Source organism: Cupressus sempervirens, chromosome 1 (genome assembly GCF_028749045.1).
Source record: "Cupressus sempervirens isolate cs-2001-9-10 chromosome 1, ASM2874904v1, whole genome shotgun sequence".
In the NCBI taxonomy this organism is placed as follows: Eukaryota; Viridiplantae; Streptophyta; class Pinopsida; order Cupressales; family Cupressaceae; genus Cupressus; species Cupressus sempervirens.
Window position 1 is genome coordinate 657,055,599 of NC_143118.1, and position 9,097 is coordinate 657,064,695.

At 39.6% G+C, this 9,097-nt stretch overlaps 1 pseudogene; it reads left to right on the forward strand.

The window, feature by feature from the left end:
* The first annotated feature begins 5,249 nt into the window (after positions 1–5,249).
* LOC149579608 (ABC transporter C family member 3 pseudogene) lies at positions 5,250–8,198 on the forward strand (annotated as a pseudogene).
* The last annotated feature ends 899 nt before the right edge of the window (positions 8,199–9,097 follow it).

Here is a 9,097-nt window from a genome sequence, read left to right on the forward strand (position 1 = left end):
CAAAAAGGCTAAGGATGGGAGTTTGAAGCCATTCCATGTGCATGCTCATACAGAGTTTTCCTTTGTGCTGAACAGTGCAGATTTGTGAGTTTCCGGGTGTATTTTTGTAAGAGTTTGGTGTTTCCGGTTGAGTATTTCATATCAGTTTTGGTTGCTGTTGTATTTTATACTTTAAGCTGTTAAAATAGAGCTGAATATATATATTGGGACATGATTAAACTTCTGAGATAGATTATTAGTGTTCTTGTGGTGTTTCCGGGCATATCTTGTGCTATTTCGGGAGCCCAATGAGCATAGTTTTGGTCCTACATTTTCGAGCTGTTGTGTAAAGGCTATACGGATCTGGAAATGTCAATTTGTAGGCTGTTATGCTGCTGAAAGTTCTGTAAAAATGTCCATTTTCAGATTCATTAATAATTTGTGAAGTTGTGAAGCTTTTAGCACTATTTTCAACATACCCGATTTGGGGTTTCTTAAGGAATTTGGTGGATCTTTGGGATATTAGCTATTTGATTTTAAAGATCTGATTAGAGGTTGGAAATAACATATAAAATTAGAAAAGGGACATTTCAGTGGTATCAGAGCCATGATCTTGCCAGCCTGAGGTTTTGTAGAAGTTGCAGGTCAGTTTTGACAACTACCCAGATCTTGCATTTCAGTTTTTAGAACTACCCAAATCTTGCATGCCATAATTTATGGTTGCATGTTGCTTCTAATCAGATGCATGTAAAAATTTATGGTTGCATGCTACTTCAAATCATTTTCATGTTAGTTCTTGGTGAATTTGGTGGTTGTAGAAGTTTGCATTTCAGTTTTGACAAGTACCCAAATCTTGCATGTCAGTTTTGACAACTACCCAGATCTTGCATGTCATAATTTGGTGGTTGCATGTTGCTTCTAATTAGTTTCATGTCAAAATCTATGGTTTCATGCTACTTCTAATCATTTTCATGTTAGTTCTTGGTGAATTTGGTGGTTGTAGAAGTTTGCATGTCAGTTTTGACAACTACCCAGATCTTGCATGTCAGTTTTGACAACTACCCAGATCTTGCATGTCATAATTTGGTGGTTGCATGTTGCTTCTAATCAGTTGCATGTCCAAATCTATGGTTGCATGCTACTTCTAATCATTTGCATGTTAGTTCTTGGTGTTTGAAGAAGTTATATCCTATTGGGGTTACACTCTACTTTATCCAGAATGGATAGGTATAGTACAGAGTCTCAGAGGGAAAAATCTTGGACAATTGATAGCCAGAGTCAAAATAATAGAAAGGATGGTTATTTAGACATTCGAGATAAACTTATGAAAATAAGCCATGACATGTCTAAATAGTTGGTTGAGCACCACCGTATAAATGACATGTTATCTGACCCAGCTAAGGTGGATAAGTTGACTGGATTTCTATTTGGCAGATTTTCTCACAGGACAGATGACACAATTCCCAAGAACTTGCATGAGGAGTTTGAGAAACTAGCTGATAGCCAGGTAGAGGTCTCAGATTCTACTCTGCCAGAAGAGGTGGTGGGAAAGGATATTACACAGATTGATAGTAACGGTCAACTTGATACTCAAATTGAGACAATTGTTTACAGGTCGTCAAAGGGTGATGCCACAGGTATTCAGGATGGTATAGTTACAATAGGCAGTGACTACAGTATAGTGGGTTCAGATGATGATTATGAGGATGTTGTTGTGCAGGATGGTGAGATACCTGGTAGAGATGAGCAGACATTGAGCATTCATGACTTTGCTGAGAAAGAGTACCAGACACAGTTAGATGCTTCATCACATGAGGTTGAGGCTGGTAGTACTTCACATGATTTGTCCAGCCAGCTAAAGGTGAACAAAGATAGTAGTGTGACTTCATTATCTCATCATGACAGGTATGTGGAGTTAGTTGGTATTGGTCATATTACTCAGGTGAGGAGTTTGATTGAGTTACCAGTTGATTCTAGTTTACGGATATGGACTCAAGATTGTTATATTGGCATTTGGGATTCAGTTGACTGGAGATCTTTAACACTTTTTGGTAGCAGTGTTTGTTTGGGTGCTATCATGGATTTGATTAGCAGATTACATGGTGTTGTCTTTTCTTGTGCCAGTATCTTGTCTCATGTTGGTATTAGTTTTTATACACCAATGTTGGGCTTTGTTCATATATCCAGTCGGCCATACTTGCTGGAATGTGTTGATGATATTTCATATTTGGCAGTGTGTATAGATGAGTCCCAGGATCATATTGGCATTGATGACATCCAGAAGGATGCAGTGGGCAGTTTTGAAGACTTAGTTTCCTTGGGTATAGAGGAGTTGGACAGCAATGCTAATGTTTTTGATACTCTGTATGTTGATATGAGCTTTAGATTTGATTCACAGGATATGGATGGTAATACTCTAGAGACTAGTAACTTTGAGGACACTCCTTTAGACAGTGCATTAGAGGAGGCTTTTAGGAGACAGTCAAACCAGTGCCATCATGTGTCTAATCAGTTGAGAGTTAGTGACCAAGACATTGCTATCACTTGCCAACATTTTGATGCTGCTCGTCAGTTGTTAGCAGTTTATGGATGGGGTTCTCCTACTAGTGATGAGCAGGGAGGAAGTTATCTTTCCTTGACAGAGATCCACTCTTTATGGGAGGCTATTCGGATTTTGAGACAGAATTATATGCAGTTGGTAGCCGACAGAGATTATCTTATGGAGTGGGGCAGTACAGCATATGATGCATTGTTGGCCAAGGAAGATGAGGTGAGTGAGCTTACTGAGCAGCTTGAGGTGACTTCTGAGATTCTTGAGAGTACACAGTTGGCTCTCAAGGAGTCACAGTTTCATTTGGCTAAGGTGACCATGGAGTTAGAGCAACTACAGTCTTTACCTGATTCTATACAGTCACAAGCTGTGGTGTTTGGTGATCCGAGGATGTCCATGGTCGAGATTGTTAGAGACAGTGGAGATGGGGATGCATCCATCCTTGATACTAACATTGGCATATCAGGTTCATTCCCACTAGAGTCGGGTTCAATTGAGTTGGGTGCTGTAGCAGATTTTTGTGGTGTGCCTGACATGTTGGTGACCTCTAGTACTAATGGAACGAAGACTAGAGATGTTGTATCAAAGACCATGTGTGATGTTGGTGAGCTGATAGTTGACATGGTTCCTACTAGTAATACTACTCCCTTCGCAATGTCTTCAGAGGTAGTAGTCAGTTCCAACTTGGTTAATGATCGATTGCAGTTAGTTACATCTGGATTGCAGTCTGAGCCACTGACTGAGATTGGTGCATTCTATCGGCATTACACTGTGAGGTATGCTCATCTATCTACCTTTGATGACCATGTTGATGAGATGATGATACAGAGATGTACTTTGGTTCCTAGTGCTTATCATCAGTTATGGGATAGTTTGATGCCTCGGGATGAGAGTTGTGATGGGCATGACATGGTGATAGGTCCTGCAATTGACAAGTTGATAATACATGACTTAGAGAAGGAGTTTTGGAGTGATGCTTTAGCAGGTGTTGTTATTGATTCTACTCCTTTGGCTATGACATCTCTTGACTTAGCTGGTGATCAGTCACAGTGGGTTGTATCACTTCTTCATGGTGAGCTGTTGACTGAGGTTGGTTTTTTTTATCAACATTATATTGCAGGGTATGTAAATCAGTTAGCATTTGATCCTTGTGCTGAGGAGTTGATGGCAGACAAATTTGGTTTGGATTCCATTTCTTACTCTTTATCTTGTAATGTCTTTTCACCATCAGCAGTGTATGGGAGTTATGGTTATGAGATAGTGGCCGATGATTTGCAGAGTTGTGTTGACTGCAGGAGTTGTACAGTGTGTGGATTCTCCATACTTGGTACAGTTTCATTCGAGAGGGTTCACCATTGTTGCAGAGTTGGATTGTACATTCTATATAGGCCAGTGGGATGCATTAATGGTATTTACTGTGTTGGTAGTTTGATTTGTCCACTTTACTTGGGTTCTGATGTTCTAAGAGTTTGTGCCTCATGGGTTTTTGATTGTGGTAGTGGTGATTTCGGAGTTTGGTTGAGCTATAATTGTCAATTTGATTATGGATTCCTCTTGGTCATATTGCAGAGGATATTGCAAGAGCCTGTGTTAATTGGTAGTAGTATAGTTCATGACTACATTTGGGATCCAGGTGGATTGATTGGTTTATTGTTCAGCCATTGCTTGAGGACAAGCAATGATTGGGAGGGGAGGACTTGTCATGTCCCCTTTTCAAATAATTAAAAAAGAAAATCTTTGCTAAGGCAGGCAGGCCCAAGAAAGTGAAGTTTCGGAAAAAGGGGGTTAATCTTTGGAAACCGTTGGACTAATAAATGAAAATTATTATTAAAATAAGTTTCATTAACCTCTCTTGGACGTGAGTTACAGTTATGCCCTCTTTTAAGGGGTTTGGAGGCATTTTGGGCTCATTCCAGAACTTGATTTTTGCTCATTCTTTGTTATTCTTCAGAGGCTGCCAAACCTGTGGAGAAGGAGACCCAAGAACGGGAGTTTGCAGGTTTCCAGGGAGACCCAAGAATGGGAGTTTGCAGGTTTTCAGGAAGGCTAAGGATGGGAGTTTGAAGCCATTCCATGTGCATGCTCATACAGAGTTTGCCTTTGTGCTGAACAGTGCAGAGTTGTGAGTTTCTGGGTGTATTTTTGTAAGAGTTTGGTGTTTCCGGTTGAGTATTTCATATCAGTTTTGGTTGCTACTGTATTTTATACTTTAAGCTGTTAAAATAGAGCTGAATATATATATTGGGACGTGATTAAACTTTTGAGATAGATTATTAGTGTTCTTGTGGTGTTTCCGGGCATATCTTGTGCTATTTCGGGAGCCCAATGAGCATAGTTTTGGTCCTACATTTTCGAGCTGTTGTGTAAAGGCTATATGGATCTGGAAATGTCAATTTGTAGGCTGTTATGCTGCTGAAAGTTCTGTAAAAATTTCCATTTTCAGATTCATTAATAATTTGTGAAGTTGTGAAGCTTTTAGCACTATTTTCAACATACCCGATTTGGGGTTTCTTAAGGAATTTGGTGGATCTTTGGGATATTAGCTGTTTGATTTTAAAGATCTGATTAGAGGTTGGAAATATCATGAAAAATCAGAAAAGGTACATTTCATTCCGTAACTCAAAGCATTGAAGAACCTCTCTTGAATAATATTAAGGAAAATACTGAAGACCTAAAGCCCAAAGTCACTCCTTATGCAACAACAGGTTTTCTCAGTAGAATGTCATTTGCTTGGGTGAAGCCTTTGCTTGATGCTGGCCATAAGAAACCTTTGGACAAAGATGATGTACCTCAAGTTGCAGACACCCACAAGGCTGATTACATTTACCATAAATTTAGAAACCAGCTGGATGCCAAAGGAAGTGGTGCTTTGTCTTTAGCAAAAATGGCACTTGTCATTGTCCAAACGGATCTAATTTTTACAGCATTCTTGGCATTGATGACTTCTTGTTCATCATATGTAGGCCCGTATTTTATAGATAGCTTTGTACGATGTCTTGCTGACAAGGAACAGTTTGCTAGTGAAGGCATTGTTCTAGCTTGTGCGTTTCTTCTTGCAAAGGTAGTAGAATCTTTGTCACAATGGCATTGGTTTTTTATAACAGTCCACATGGGCATACGTGTCAAGACAGCATTGACAGCTGCAATATACAAGAAGGGCTTGGTGCTTTCAAGCCAGGCAAGACAAAAGCATACAAGTGGTGAGATTGTCAATTACATGAGTGTTGATGCTAACCGTATTGGAGATTTCAGTTGGTATCTTCATGATATATGGACATCACCTTTGCAAGTTCTTCTGGCCCTAGGTATTCTATATCAGAACTTGGGATTGGCCTCTCTTGCAGGAGTGGCAGTTATGGCCCTAATTATGATGGCGAATTTCCCACTAGGGAAAATGCAAAAAAAATATAACGTAAAGATCATGGAAGCAAAAGATGGAAGGATGAAGGCTACATCAGAAATATTGAGAAATATGAAAATCTTAAAATTGCAAGCGTGGGAGACCAGATTTCTGCACAAACTCGAAACATTGAGGCAGGAAGAATGTAATTGGCTAAAAAAATATTTCTATGGGTATGCTGGGATGTCATTTTTCTTCTGGGGAGCACCTGCATTTGTATCTGTTGTAACTTTCGCCACATGTACAATGATAGGAGTTCCTTTGACCACAGGCAGGGTTCTCTCTGCACTTGCAACTTTCAAGATACTCCAGGAACCTATATACAATCTTCCCGATTTAGTCTCTATGATTGCTCAAACTAAAGTGTCATTAGATTGAGTAGCTGACTTCCTGCAGAAGGAGGAGCTGCAATCAGATGCAGTCAAATGTATCTCAAATGATTTAACTGAAGTGGCAATTAAGATTCGTGAAGGGGTATTCTCTTGGGATCCTACTGCCCCTAGTCCAACCATTAGAGGCATAGATGTTCAAGTGAAGAGAGGCATGAGGGTTGCAGTGTGCAGAACAGTTGGTTCTGGCAAGTCAAGTCTTCTCTCGTGTATACTTGGGGAGATACCCAAAATATCAGGATCTGTGAAAATAAGTGGTACCAAGGCATATGTTAGTCATTCCCCATGGATACAAAGTGAAAAAATTAGAGACAATATTCTTTTTGGGAAGGAATGGCACAAAGCCAGGTATAAGAGTGTACTGCAGGCCTGTGCATTTGAAAAAGATCTTGAATTGTTCCCATATGGCGACCAAACAAAAATTAGAGAAAGAGGAATAAATCTTAGTGGTGGGCAAAAGAAAAGGATACAGATTGCACGTGCTTTATATCAAGATGCTGATATATATCTTTTTGATGATCCTTTTAGTGCTGTTGGTGCTCACACTGGGACACACATTTTCCAGGTACTTCATTTGTCTTTACAAGATAGCATTCTTGAATTCACAAATTTAAGTAATTATTTAATTACATCAAAGTTCTTCAAGACAAATTAATGTTTGTTAACTCACTATGTTGATCAATTCAAAATCTCATACAGGAATGCCTACTTCGCATTCTGGGTATTGAGGCAGGAAGAATGTAATTGGCTAAAAAAATATTTCTATGGGTATGCTGGGATGTCATTTTTCTTCTAGGGAGCACCTGCATTTGTATCTGTTGTAACTTTCGCCACATGTACAATGATAGGAGTTCCTTTAACCACAGGCAGGGTTCTCTCTGCACTTGCAACTTTCAAGATACTCCAGGAACCTATATACAATCTTCCCGATTTAGTCTCTATGATTGCTCAAACTAAAGTGTCATTAGATCGGGTAGCTGACTTCCTATAGAAGGAGGAGCTGCAATCAGATGCAGTCAAACGTATCTCAAATGATTTAACTGAAGTGGCAATTGAGATTCGTGAAGGGGTATTCTCTTGGGATCCTACTGCCCCTAGTCCAACCATTAGAGGCATAGATGTTCAAGTGAAGAGAGGCATGAGGGTTGCAGTGTGCAGAACAGTTGGTTCTGGCAAGTCAAGCCTTCTCTCGTGTATACTTGGGGAGATACCCAAAATATCAGGATCTGTGAAAATAAGTGGTACCAAGGCATACGTTAGTCAGTCCCCATTGATACAAAGCGGAAAAATTAGAGACAATATTCTTTTTGGGAAGGAATGGAACAAAGCCAGGTATAAGAGTGTACTGCAGGCCTGTGCATTTGAAAAAGATCTTGAATTGTTCCCATATGGCGACCAAACAGAAATTGGAGAAAGAGGAATAAATGTTGATTTTCAAAACCTCCAGAAGCAGGACAGTAGAAAAAAATCAAGAGAGGTAGAAGAAGATCTTGAATCAAAAACTAATGAAGGGAGTGAAATAGACAAAGGTGTTAAAAGTTCACAGCTTGTGCAAGAAGAGGAATGAGAGAAAGGCAGGGTGAGTCTGTGGGTGTACTGGTCTTACATCACTGCTGGATATAAAGGGGCTTTGATACCCATCATCTTATTGGCAAACACAATATTTCAGCTACTTGAAATAGGCAGCAGCTACTGGATGGCGTGGGCGACCCCCGTGACTGAATATCAAAAGCCCCCTGTTAGCAGTGAAAAAATAGAGAAACAACAAGCTCATCCAAAATTAGGGTACTTGGAGCTAAAAATACTGAAGTCAAATCTCAACTACTCTCAACTGTTGCAAATACGGCCAAATTGTTTTTCAACGGGTATTCCTGGTTGATCAGCCATGACGACTAAAACCCATGAGGCTGTCGATTATAGAAATCTAAACAAAAAAAAAAACAGGTGGAGGCCCTTACGGAAAGGATTTGTATCAGAACCCTTCACTGTTTATTGTAAAATAGATTATGTACGCAACTGATGGTCGCAAACAATATGTTACCATCGACAGGACAGAACAGGGCGGGGCAGTGGGACAGACAGTGCAGAGCAGTGGGTAGGGCAAGAGAAGCTCCACCTAGCATCGGGTGGGAGGGAACTGAACTATAGGGCCGAGCTACGAAAAGGCCAAACCAATATTGAAGAGTAAATAAAAAGATAAGCCATGTATACACACAGAACGCATATCAAACTTGAAACAATTTTCTAGAGAAAGTAGTGAACGAAGCAGTATCAACAAATGAAAAACATACCTATTTTCTGCAACAAAATCCTCAGCAAAATACATTACAAAAGGAGAAAAACATACCTGTTTTCTACAACAAAACTACTTCTCAGAAGCATATACAGAAGGGACTGTCCAATTTTCCCGATGCCTCTAAAATCAACAATTACTAATAAATAGGAACTTTAGATGACTAGAATTGAAGAATCCAATTAAATGCAGTCGACCGACAGCCGGAAAACATTCCCCAAGACAATGAGTAAAAGACAGACCAAAGAATTGTGACCACATTTTCTCCCAAAACTGACATCTTCGCTGACAATATGACACCTATACAGTGCACAGCATAAATCCAAATCAAAATACGGTGGATTTCCTAAAGATTTAGATCTAGGAATTGGCTGAGCATAGTGGTTCAAACAAGACAATTGATGAAACATAAAGCCAAGCAATAAAGACTACAAAGAAAAAAATGTCATTGACAATACGCTTATTTAATGTTAGATCAAATGTTG